The following is a 13,767-nucleotide window of genomic DNA, read 5'->3' on the forward strand; positions in this document are numbered from 1 at the left end:
CAAGTGGTACTTACTCCAGGAATGCAAATATGGTTCAACATTCATAAATTAATCGATGTGATAAACCAGGTTAACAAAATGAAGGATACAAATCATACGATTATCTCAATAGATACAGAAAAACCATTGGACAAAATTCAACATCCACTTATGATAAAAACTCTCAACAAAGCAGGTGTAGAGGGAACGTACCTCAGTGTAATAAAGGCCATATATGACAAGACCACAGCTAACATACTCAATGGTGAAAAGCTGACAGCTTTCCTCTAAGATCAGGAACAAGACAAAGATGCCCCTCTTACCACTTTTATTCAATATAGTATTGGAAATTCTAGCCAGAGCAATTGGGGAAAAAAAGAAAACATCCATATTGGAAAGGAAGAAGTAAAACTGTCACTATTCGCAGATGACATGATATTATAGATAGAGAATCCTAAAGCCTTCATCAAAAAACTGTTAGAAATAATCAACTTAGTAAAGTTGCAGGATACAAAATCATACACAAAAATCTGTTGCATTTCTATATAGCAATAATGAACTATCAGAAAGAGAAATTAAGGAAACAACTGCATTTACAGTTGCATCAAAAAGAATAAAATACTTAGGAATAAATTTAATGAAGGAGGTGAAAGACTTATAAACTGAAAACTATAAGACATTAATGAAAGAAATTGAAGACAGAAATAAATGGGAAGGTATTCCATGCTCATGGATTGGAAGAATTAATATTGTCAAAATGCCCATACTACCCAAAGCAATATAGATTCAGTGCAGTCCCTATCAAAATTCCAAAGGTGTTCTTCACAGAAGTAAAACAAACAATTCTAAAATTTGTAAGAAAAAACAAAAGACCCTGAATAGCCAAAACAGTCTTGAGAATGAAAACAAAGCTGGAAGCATCATGCTCCCTGATTTCAAGCTATATTACCAAGCTATAGTAATTAAAATAATATGGTATTGGCCTAAAAAGAGACATATAAATCAATGAAACAGAATAGAGAGCCCAGAAATAAACCCACACAAATACAGTCAACTACTTTATGACAAAGGAGCCAAGGATATGCAATGGGAAAGGGACAGTCTTTTCAACTAATGGTGATGGGAAAACCGGACAGTCACATGCAAAAGAATGAAACTGAACCATACACAAAAATTTACTCAAAATGGATTAAAGACTTGAACATTAGACCTGAAACCATGAAATTCTTAGAAGAAAACATAGGCAGTAAGCTCCTTGACATAGATCTTGGTGATGATTTTTGAATCTGACACCAAATCCAAAGGCAGCGTAAGCAAAAATAAGCAAGTGGGACTAAGCACATTAAAAAGCTTCTGCACAACAAAGGAAACCAACAAAATGAAAAGCCAACCTACTGAATGGGAGAAAAAATTTCAGATCATATATCTGATATATTATAATCATGTATCTGTTAATATCCAAAATATATAAAGAGCTTATACAACTCAATAACAAAAAAAAATCTGATTAAAAATTGGGCAGAAGATCTGAATAGACATTTTTCCAAAGAAGGCATACAAATGGCAAACAGACACATGAAAAGATGGTCTCCATCAAAACCACAGTGGAATATCACCCCATAATAGCTACTATCAAAAAGATAAGAAATAACACATCTTGGTGAGGATGTGGAAGAAAGGGAACTCTTTTGCTCTATTCATGGGAATGTAAATGGGTGCAACCACTGTGGAAGACAGTATGGAGGTTCCTCAAAAAATTAAAAATAGAACTACCATATGATCCAGCAATTCCACTTCTGGGTATTTATCCAAAGAAAATAAAAACACTAACTTTAAAAGATATGTGCACCCCCATGTTCATTGCAGCAGTATTTACAATAGCCAAGATACAGAAACAACCTAAGTGTCCACTGATGGATGAATGGATAAAGAAGATACGGTATATATACAATGGAATATTATTCAACCATAAAAAGGAATGAAATTTTGCCATTTGTGACAATATGACTGACCTTGAGAGCATTATTCTAAGTGAAATAAGTCAGAGAGAAAAATGCCATATGATCTCTCTTATATATGTGGAATGTTAAATACATTTTTTAAAAAGCCAAGCTCATAAAGAGATCAGACTGGTAGTTGCCTAAGGCAGGTGCTGGGTGTGGGAGAAATGGGTAAGTGTCTAAAGGAAAATGAAAAAGAAATGTAAATAAGTAAATAAATAACATTCAAATTAAATAGATAATTTTAATAAAACATTTATCAATATTGAACTTCAAGTAGGAATTTTGATTTAAAAAGAATTCATGTAGCACATTAAAAAGAAGTGTTCTCAACTATTACTGAAAGTACCTTTTTCTTAAGTTTTCTGGGACACACAGGTTACAGGACATAATAAAACTCTTCTTTCTTACTTTGTGGCCGTATATAAGAGTGGTGGAGATTCTGTGCCTGGGCTAATTAGAAGCACTGACCCTATATGGCACAATTTATTTCTCTGCTGCTTCAGTTTCCAGATTTCTGGGCTTCTCAAATATCTATGTGACCTCCTTTGTGAGAAATATTACCTAGAAGATGAGTTGTTCACAAATCAGGTAGATATTGAGGTTAATCTTTAGAACTAAATAGTCTGCTTTTCAAAAGTCAACTGAGGATAGCTTCTTTTCCTTGGCTATTTCCAGTTCATTCACTGCTCCTGAGGATAAAAGAAGAGTCAGGTTCTACCAGCAGAGGGTGAATTTTTGAGAAACCGTGTTTGCTAGTAATTGTCCCCAGCTTTTCTCTAGCACTATACTCAAAGAGCCCAGTAAAGTATTGATATTATTCATCCCATTTTAAAGGTGAGGAAATATCTTTTATTCATTTGAAATAATTGAAAGTGTTTGTAGAAACAATTCATTCCCAATTTATGGTACTAATGAAAGAAATTATATTCCAGACAATATATGATTTTCTCTAGGCCTCATAGATAATGACACTGAGAATTGGAACCTGTTTTTATCTATTCCTAAGGTAGTATTTTTTCTGCCACACAATGCTGTTACACATATATGCCTTCTTCATCACTTTTAAATAAAACAGTAGATTCTTGCAGAGATTCCATGATTATGACCTGATTGCATTTTAAGAATGCTGTATCCTTTGAAACATAGTGTTTTAGAGATTCCAAGAAAGCATTACTTTATATTTTAAAAATGTGATGTAAAAACAAAATTTCTGTGCTAATTAGCATTTTCCAGCTTCTTAAAATTTTAATAAGTTGAAAGTTAAAGGTTTTATAAAAACAAACACATCAAAATCATTTTCTGGTAAGTTAACAGAAAAACAGTTGTTCATAATTAGCATTTCAAAATGGATAGAGTTGAGTTGAAAATAGCACTTTTTTTTCTTTTTATCCTATTTTCAGACTTCCATTGTTTCTGTTTTTAAAAATGTTTGTGCATGTGTATATATATGTATATATGTGTATGTGTGTGTGTGTGTACTCGAGTTTCGCTCCTAAAATAAACCTTTAAAATCAAGTGTACCTTTGCCTCACTTCAGATTACGGCGCAATTTCATTTACTATCGGCATTAAAAATAATTGTATCTTAAATGTGCAACTATTGGAGGAATCATTCTCTGGGCCTGCGATAAAGATCTTACAGTTAAATTAGAATGTCAGATGTAAAATTAAGTAGCTAAGAATGTTATTTGAATTGGTGACAAAGGAGACTCCTGAGTAGTAACACATGGAATATACCTATCCAAAAACTGCAGCTCTTTTAGTCTTTTAATATTTTTACATAATGTATGTAAAATTTTATAAATACAAAAACTGTCAAATTACTAACATCAGTTAAATTGAGTTCATTATAATAGTTGTAAATTGCTTTTAATTCTTATTATAAAAAATTTCCAACATGTGCAGATGTTCCCAGAGTAGTGTCATGAATCCTCAGGTATCCATCCTCCACCTCAACAGCTCTGATGCATGGCCATTCTCTTCATCCATATGCACCTTCCTTAGCTCACTCCTAATGTTATTTTGATGCATATTCCAGCATCATATCATTTCATCCATAAATATTTGTGTGAATCTCTAAAAGAGAAAACTGTTAAATACAATTACTATGCCATTATCATATTCAAGTAATTAATAATAATTCTTTAATAACATCAATAGGTAGCCAAGTTCAAACTTCTAATTATCTCATAAACATCATAATGTTTTCAATTTGCTTGTATTAAATAGAACCCATATTCCCCAATGGGGCCATAATTTGCAATTTTTCTTATGTCTTTTCAATCTGTTTTAACCAGTATTCTCTCTTTTTTCCTGTGTAATCAGTGTTGTAGAAGGCTGATCCTTTGTGCTGTAGAGTTTTCCACAGTCTGGATTTTAATGGATAGCATCTTTGAGGAGTAGCTTGACATGTTCCTCAGTTTTCTGAATTTCCTGTGAAATATTAATTGGGTATAGAGGTTTAATCAGAATCGGGTATGATTTCATTTTGGCAAGTCTGTTTTATAGTGGTGTGGTGTTCTTACATCAGGAGTTAACATTATTCTTGCCTGTTTCTCTTGTTTGGTGTTAGTAGCCATTGATGCTCAATGCCTCTATTAACTTGTTATGGATTGATAATGAATGTTCCTATTCTATCATTACTTTTACATTTATTAGCATAGTACTTCTAAGGGAAAAACTGCCCTTCATCTACTATTGGATTAACAGTGAAACCATTTATAAGAAAGTCAAGATAAATGGTTGATTTTTGCCCTTTATTTGCTGGTTCTCAAAATAATGAATTTGCTTTCTAGCCTTTTACAATGTGGAGTGATGAGTTGTTGTTGTTATTATTATTAGCTCATAGAATTAGATATGTTTCAATCCACGGCAGTTACTGTTGTAATCAATGGTGAATTTTTCTTATTTTAATCATTAGGGCCCCTCAGCCTTCTACTTAGCCTCCATATAATTCCTGTCCCAGATCTTCAATCAGCCATTTTTCCAAATGGATCTTTATTTCCTTTAGTGGGAAATAGTTATTTTCAGACCAAAACTTGGGGGCTACGATGCTCATTGCTATTGGAGCTAGTTGTTTCAGTAGACAATGTTGGGTTTTTTTTTGTTTGTTTGTTTGTTTTAAGATAAAGCTATGTCACCAGTTTATACTCATTGTTCCAGTTCAAAATCAGACTGCAGAGTTTTTACTTAATGATTTCTGTTTTACGTGTATATCTCCTTTCACCTACATTAAGAATCCCAGTTCTCAACACCAAAGATAACAGAATTAGAATACCAGGTTATTCATTGTTATGCCATTTTACACACAAAGAGACTCAGAATAGCAATTCTATCCTCACTTATATGATTGCTGGGGGGATACTACCCCACTTATATGATTACTGAAATGAGTTTAAAATTTATTTGTACTTCCTTTTGTCCTTATGACCTATCCCTTCAGAGATATTAGGTCAAATTATTCTCTTTTAGAATCACATGGAATAGCTCATGTCTTGTGGTTATAGTATCAACTGGTTTCATATTTAGGATCTTTTTTTTATTTTCAGAAATCGCTGTTTTTAAATTTAGTTTTTCTTTATGATTTAGTAAAAATTTCCCTGTTTTCAAGATTCAATCTATAAAACAATATATACCTAAAGAAGACTGGCCTCAATCCTTGTCCTCTCCTGCCTGTATCCTGTTTTCATTATAGGTAAGTAGTGGAGTCCAGGAATTATGGTATAATCTTCCTTTTCTCAAAAAAAAAAAATAGGAAGTTAAGAAGTTTCTGTTGTACAGAAGTATTTCAAGAGTAGTATGAAGAACTCCATATAATTTTCACATGGTTTTTCATTTGTTGAAATTTTACTACATTAGGCAAATCATTTCTTCTCCCTCCCTCCCTCCTCTCTCTACACATAACAGTGTGTGTATATTTATGTGTATATTATACACACATGCATATGTACATATACATACATTTATACTCACACTATATAATACATAATAACACACATACATATATATACATGTATACATACAAATTTTTTTCTGAACCATTAGAGATTAAGTAGCAGATGTGATGGCCCCATTACCCCTTATTACATCAATGACTTTCTCCTAAAAACAAGGACATTCTTCTTTATAACCACAGTATGGCCACCAAAATCACAAAATTAACATTGAATTCCATCATCTAGCCCATGGACTCTATAATGTTTTGCTGATTGTCTCAACAGTATGCTTCATAGGTACAGGATACAATCAAGGATTGCATACTACATTTGGTTGTCTCTTTAATCTCTCAGTTTGGAAAGTTTCCCAGTTTTCCCTTTTCTTTCATGACCTTGACATTTTTAAAGAATATGGCTACTGTGTAGACCATCTCTCAGTATGGGTTTATCTGATGTTTCCTCATGATTAGATTCAGGTTATGCTTTTTTTTTTTTTTTTTTTGCTTGAATACCACAGAACTCATGCTGTGTTCTCAGTGAATCAGGAGCTACATGATGCTTATATGTCCCAATACTGGTGATCATTTTTTTTAACTTGGTTAAGTTTATTTTTTATTGAGGTGAAATTTACAATATAAAATTCACCATTTTAAAGTTTGCAATGCACTGATATTTAGTGCATTCATAGTATTTTTCAACCATCATTTCTATCTCATTCCAAAATATTTTCATCACCCTAAGAAGAAACCCCATACCTATTAAGCATTCAGTCCTCATTCCCACCTCCCCCAGTACCTGGCAACCACCAATTTGTTTTGGATTTACTCTTTCTAGATATTTTATATAAATGAAATCATATAATATCTAGCCTTTTGTGTCTGATTTATTTCACTTAGCACAATGTTTTCAAAGTTCAACCATGTTGTATCCAGCATATATCAATACTTCATTCCTTTTAATGGCTAAATAATATTCCATTGTGTATTTATAACATATTGTGTTTAATTATTCATCCATTGATAGACATTGGGTTGTTTCTACCTTTTGGCTATTGTAAATAATGCTGCCAGAAGCATCCAAGTATTTGAATACCTGCTTTCAATTCTTCTGGTTCAGTTGCAGTGTCATATCGTGTGTTTAACTTCTGAGGAAATATTTTCCCCGGTGGTTGTACCATTTTACATTCTCATCAGCAGTTTACAAGGGTTCCAATTTCTCTACCCTCACCAACACTTGCTATCTGTTTTTAAATATTATTTTAGTGATTCTAGTGAGTGTGAGAAGTTTTGATTTGCATTTCCCTGATGATTAATGATGCTGAACATCTTTTTGTGTGCTTGTTGACTATTTGTTTATCTTTGGAGAAATGTCTATTCAAGTCATTTGACCATATTTTTTTTAAGAGAGGGAGGGAGAGAGACAGAGAGAGAGAAAGCAAGAGAGAGGGAGTGGGAGAGAGAGAATCTCAAGCAGGCTCCATGCCCAGCTTGGAGCCCTGTGAGGGTCTTAATCTCACAACCCTGAGATCATGACCTGAGCCGAAATCAAGAGTGGATCGCTTAACTGACTGAACCACCCCATTGACCATTTTTTATTTAGGTTGTCTTTTTGTTGAGTCTTTATATAGTGAAGATATATTTAATGTTCCTACTAGCCTTCTGTCATTGTTTCTCCAGTAGTTTGTCTGCCTGGAAGTGATACTTAGGAAGAGCTGACTAGAATGTTTCCATAGTTCTCACATGGAGACACCAACTGTTAGATGTACTTTAATATTTCAAAATTATTTGCTTAATTTAAAATCACTAGTTCCCATTTTATTTTCTTTGATTGTCTTCTGCCATAGAATTGTGTTGCTTCAAGGGATACCTGAATGGCTCAGTTGTTTAAGTGTCCAACTGTTGATTTTGGCTCTGGTCATGATCTTAAGGTTGTGAGATCAGGCACAGTGTGAGGCTTGGCACTGGGTGTGGAGCATGCTTAAGATTCTCTTTCTCCCTCTGGCCCTCCCCTCCTTCTCTCTCTCTCAAAAAAAGTGTTGTCTAAACTTTGATTTCAATCTGACTTTTTTGTCTTTCACAAGTGCCTTGGAGTTTTAACCTAGATTCCCAAAGTGCTTTTTTTTCCTTTTTCACTTTAAATTTGACTAGAATTTGACTAGAATATGTGTTCTTATTGATCAATTTGGAAACTTTGCCCAATATACAATATATTATTCGTGTATACATATTTTTAAATCTTTTTTTCCATTTTAGTTAAGTTTTTTTATTCATTGTGTCCCATTGTTCTGGCTTTCTTCTTTGAGGGACTCCTATAATATGTTGGATTATTTTTTTGCGTTATATATTTAAGACTTCCTCTCAAATCCTTTGTATCACTTTATTTATTTACTTATTTATGGGGGGGGCAGAGGGAGAAAGAGAGAGAGAATCATAAGCAGGCTCCACCCTCAGCAGTGCGGAGCCTGATGTGGAGCTTGATCTCATGACGTGAGCCGAAATCAAGAGTCCAACACTTAACCGACTGAGCCACCCAGGTGTTATAGGATTTTTTCTCCATCGGTGTCCGGGGTTCTTGGTCACGCCACTTCGAAAAGTGAAGAGGTAGACCAGACAGAGTGGTGGGCAGCAAGCAAGGTTTATTGAACGATAGCAAAGTGGTAGTACAAGGCTCCCGAGGAGGGAGGGGACCTGAGAGCGCTGCCACTGGAGTTTCTAAGCCTAGGGGTTTTTCTGGGCTTGCTAGTGGGCTGTTTTAATCTGATTAACCCTCCCTGGGTCTGTCATCCAATCAGGTTTTTGTCACCTATCTATCACATGGGAAAGAGTGGAGGGCTCCTTCCTGGGCAGTGTAAAATCCTTTTAAGGGTGGTTTCCTCTTAGGGTGGGACCCCTTGGTCTGCCTGCCTGCCTTCCAACTACCCTTCATCACAGGTGTACCTTCTCTTTTCTTTTTACTTTCTTTTTTGTGGGGTTCTCTTTCCAAGAGAGTGTCCTTTTATTTTTTGTACCTTAAAAATGCTTCCTGTTTTTATTTTTCACTTCTTTATAGCATTACCCATTGTGTTTGCATTTTTTTTCTGGTTTATTTTTCCTTTCTGAAATTATTTATTTCATTTACGTTTAAATTTCCTGAGTTCTATCACCTAATCTCTTGAGTTTTTCTAATTCTTAATGATGTTGTCTTTTCATATCTTCAGTTATTTTCTTGATTTCTTTTGGCTCATTTTGAAAAATTAGGCTAGAGTTTTAATCTAATTTGTTGGCAAGCTTTTTTGGCATACTTTCCTTGCTTTAAAGGGTGCTAATTCTTTCCTCTTTTTTTTTTTTATTATTACCACTTTACAAATGAGACTCAAACACAATTCCTTTTCCATTTTTAATTTTTGTCATGAGGTTAGGTTTGCTGAAATTTTGAACAAAAGTAGTGACTTAAATATTTTTTCTAGCTTCATAGCTCTAAAACTCTTTGTTCTGTGGTTTTCCTGAAGAAACAAAGAATAGTTTTATACTTTCGGGTTTATCCCGGCCCTGTCTTCTCCCCTAAATTTTTCTGAACTTTTTCTTCGGTCACTGTTATTCCCATTTACCTCAATTTGTTTCTATTCCCAGAATTTATCTTTAATGGGAGACTTCGGTGTGTAGTTTTTGGAAATTCTTAGGGCCCGAATTGCTCTGACCCTTTTGGACCTTCACATAAACCTCTTGCTCACTCTAATGAGTTGGAATAGAAAGTGCCCTCTCGGTTACTAGGTTACTGTGGCTGTCACTGAGAACCTCTTGACTATTTTGGTGTGTTAAATGGGCTTTTGATTTTCTTATCTCCATCCCTGATGCTGATACCATGACTATCTCTGGCTGTCAGTGGTTTATAATTTAAATGCATTATGGAATTCTTGGAGGTATTTTGTGTATTAGTATTTTATTCTTTGTAACAAATTCTTGCTGCATAAAACACTTGACTTTTTTTTTTTTTTAAAGATTTATTTATTTTAGAGAGAGAGAGTGCTCATGAGCCAGGAGAAGGGCAAAGGGCAAGGGAGAATCTCAAGCAGACTCCCTGCTGAGTGTGGAGCCCACCTGGGGCTCCATCTCAGGACCCTGAGATCCTGACCTGAGCTGAAATCAAGAGTCAGATCCTTAACCAACTGAGTCACCCGGGTGCCCCCCCCCCCCCCGCCCCCGACTTCTTAAAACTACAGCCATTTTTTACCTCACAGTTTTTGTGTGTCAAAAATTCCACAGATCTCCTGAGCTGTGTTCTCTGCTTAGGGTATCACAAGGCTGAAATTAAGGTGTGGGCTCTGTTACCAGTGGAAGAGTCTGCTTTGTGTGAATGGAGGTCTCCGGTCTTTGGATTCCCCAAGGGAAGATTACATGGGGATCCATGCTGGAATAAAGACAGCCAGAAGGAAAGTAGCAAGCACAGGGCAGTTTATGAAAGCAAAAGCGCACTCTCAAGGTGGGAGAGCCGGGCAGGTTCAGTGAGGTGGAACCAGCCCTAGGTTGTTGTGGGATTTCATAGTTGTTGAGTCTCTCTGGGCTGGGAGGAGCTTGATGCATGGTGGGGTGAAGGCTGCATCCAGTCCTCCCACAGGTTGGGAGGGGGAGTTTTTGACCCTACAAGGTTTGTACCAGAATGCTCATGGCAATCTTTCTCCATCTGGTGGGGCTGTTCCTGCCATGCAAGTGCATTATAATGAGCCTAGGGGTTACCTTGGGGCAGAGGTGAAAGAGGAGAGCACTTAATCTGCATGGTGGCTCTTGATTTGTCAGCCCTAAGGTCTTGGAAGCCACAAGGTCATGATGTTGTGTCCCTGGGCTTTTTTTTAAGATTTTATTTATTTATTTGACAGAGACATAGCAAGAAAGGGAACACAAGCAGGGGGAGTGGGAGAGGGAGAAGCAGGCTTCTGCCGAGCAGGGAGCCCGATGTGGGGCTCAATCCCAGGACTCTGGGATCATGACCTGAGCTGAAGGCAGACGCTTAACGACTGAGCCACCCAGGCGCCCCAGTGTCGCTGGGCTTTTAATGTGTAGTTTATCACCATCCTTGCCTCCAGCTCATGTGCCTATCATTCCCCTTGAAGGACTTGGGACTCTGCCTTGGGGCGTTCCTTCCATTGCTCCTGTCTAGCTTTGACCTAACAGCTGGACTGCTTTCCCATCTGTAGGCTGTCCTAGGAAAGCATCTGCTTCCAAGATCCCTCAGGTTGTTTTCGAATTCATTTCGTTGCAGTTGTACAATTCATGGCAAGCCAGTGAAGAAGAGACAAAGTCTGTTCTTCCTGGAGTCTTAATTTTAAGGAAAGCCTGGGTTCTCTTCATAGGCAGTGCAGAACAGGACTCTGCCTTTTCAAGGCCCAAAGGAGAGGGTCTCTCTCTTAGGAAAGAGCGCAGTCCCTTTTTAAAGGGCTTTCATTTGATTAAACCAGGTCCGTCCAGGATCATTTCCCTTTTGGTTAACTCAAAAGACAACGATGGGGACCTTAACTGTATCTGCAAAATTCTTCCATCCTTAATATATTACTTAATGTAATCCTGAGAGTGATATTCCATTATGGTCACAGGTCCGTCCAGGATCATTTCCCTTTTGGTTAACTCAAAAGACAACGATGGGGACCTTAACTGTATCTGCAAAATTCTTCCATCCTTAATATATTACTTAATGTAATCCTGAGAGTGATATTCCATTATGGTCACAGTTCCTGCCCACACTTAGAGATTGCATAGAGTGTGTACCCTAGCCGGCAAGAATCTTGGGGCTGTCTTAAAATTCAGCCCCAAATCACATCTTGCTACCTAGTTTTGTTGAAGATTTTGTTCCTGGATTTTTAATTTTGATATCCTGGTCTCTTTTTATGGAGGAATTAACAAACGAGGCAACCTTTATCACGTTTTCCAGAAATGCTATAATTAACTTTTTTATGCTAACAAAATTTAGCAGGAGATAGGATAATACCAAAAGACACTGTAACATCATAGGTGTGATCTTTCTATTTTATCAGAGTGTAGGCCCTTAGGCCCTCACCATTTTATTTTGGGATTACCTTTCTTACTGGTTTAGATGCTTCTCTCAAGCTCCCATCATAGAAACATGTTCATCTCTATCACAGCAGTTAGTACATTTTACTCTCTGTTTTCTTTTACCCGTGATTTCCAAAGTAGGACACATGAATCCCTATAGAGAATTCAAGGGGAAAAATACTGAAATTTTTATTCAGAATCAATTTTTATCTCATACCTTTTGCTTTGTATTTTTAGGTATATTTTATATATATACTTAAGAAAGTAGTATCTATATGTATTTTAAATTAAATATAATGCGTTATATACATGCATATAGTAATTTGCATGTGTGTTTGGTCACATGCTCAACATTTTCTATATATAGTCTTAATAAAGGAAACATCTGGAACCACATTTTTGCTAATGAACTACTTTAAGAGGGACTTTGTATTTCTATCTCTATATCCTTACACTTGGCATATAGGTAAGAATAAAATCTAGCTGTTCTGCAATAAAACTAACATGTCTTACTACTTACCTGGACCACAGCATTATTCATCATAGATGTACCTTTTCAGATTTACCATACCAGTTCTGTTAGGATGACTTTTCTAAGATGCCCTTGTTTTTAGTATGTGAAAACCATCAAATTATGTTTTTCATGTTATGCATTAATATCTGTTAGCTGACAGGATGAGTATTATGAGACAATGTCCCTGAATCTTTTATAGAAATATGCTTTCCAGGTTACATTTTGTTCTCCAGGAATGAAGAGCATTAAGAATTAAATTTATTGAGTCCTTTTGAGAATGTTCTTCAAGCCTCTTTGAAATTCAGAGCCCACACAATCTAATTGGCAGTTGCACATATCAAGTTTAAGTTGGAATTGATTATACATTGGTATCATCTCTTTGTTCTATTAGGAGGTAAAACAGCACTTATTTTTCCACTTGGGTTCAGTAGTTGCTTGGCAATCGAAGTGCTTGGAGTTGTAAGTTACATCAGCATAAAAGACTAAGGAGATTTTTTTTTTAAATTAATTCCTCAAAATAATCTCTAGCAGTTTTGAGATCGAACAAATATCAGTTACTAGTATGTTGTATCATAGCATCCAAACGCAGATATTAATTCCCCAGAGGTACACACACTATGCATATAGATCAGCTGTGAAACATACATACTTTCTGACTATCATGAAATTTTTTGTTGTGTTTTTGGCCCCACTGAGTGAAGGATTTGAAATTAAACATCAATTTATATGGACATTTTGGATGATTTTCTTTAGCATTATTTAGAGGCATTACATTTAATCCACCTTAAATAAAAACATTTTACTAGTCAAAGAAAATAAAATAATTCTAATTAAAAGCAAAAAGATTACAAATTGATGCTGGAAGCTAAGATTTACATATTAACAATTTATACTGTCAATTGATGCATATTAAAAAAAGAACATAAAGAAACTAAAATCTCAGCAATTTAAACATTGAACACTAAGGATATGTTAGGCCATCTATAAATTAGTTCTGATTAGCCCCACAATAGCTGAATGCCAGATAATCCAATCAATCATATAATCTTTCTAGCTTTAATATTCATTTGAATATTTTTAAACATTAAAATGATTGTACTGCACAGTGCTTATCATAGACCAGTTCAGGAAGGGATCAAACCAACATGACAAGTAAGCAGAATGCATTTTTAAGATATCACACTGTCTGGTTTTTGTGGTTAGAGAAAAGTAGGACTTGAGCTGCATGGCTACCCAGCTTTTTCTTTTTTTGTGATTGGAACCAGCCTCAGGCATGAAGAAAACCGATTCGGGGGCTTTTGCTTTAAGATTATT

At 35.6% G+C, this 13,767-nt stretch overlaps 1 protein-coding gene across 6 annotated transcripts in view; it reads left to right on the forward strand.

Annotated features, from left to right (window-relative positions):
• Positions 1 to 13,767, forward strand: part of GULP1 (GULP PTB domain containing engulfment adaptor 1) — a 271,805-nt gene that overhangs the window by 127,406 nt on the left and 130,632 nt on the right. Inside the window, exon 1 of one of the 6 annotated variants that reach the window (XM_078071088.1) lies at positions 5,613 to 5,675. The exons of the other annotated variants lie outside the window; for them this stretch is intronic. The gene's annotated coding sequence lies outside the window, so the exon portion shown is untranslated. Of the gene's footprint in view, positions 1 to 5,612; positions 5,676 to 13,767 lie in introns of those variants that run through there. 6 annotated transcript variants of the gene reach the window in all.

This window comes from Halichoerus grypus, chromosome 4 (assembly GCF_964656455.1).
Source record: "Halichoerus grypus chromosome 4, mHalGry1.hap1.1, whole genome shotgun sequence".
In the NCBI taxonomy this organism is placed as follows: Eukaryota; Metazoa; Chordata; class Mammalia; order Carnivora; family Phocidae; genus Halichoerus; species Halichoerus grypus.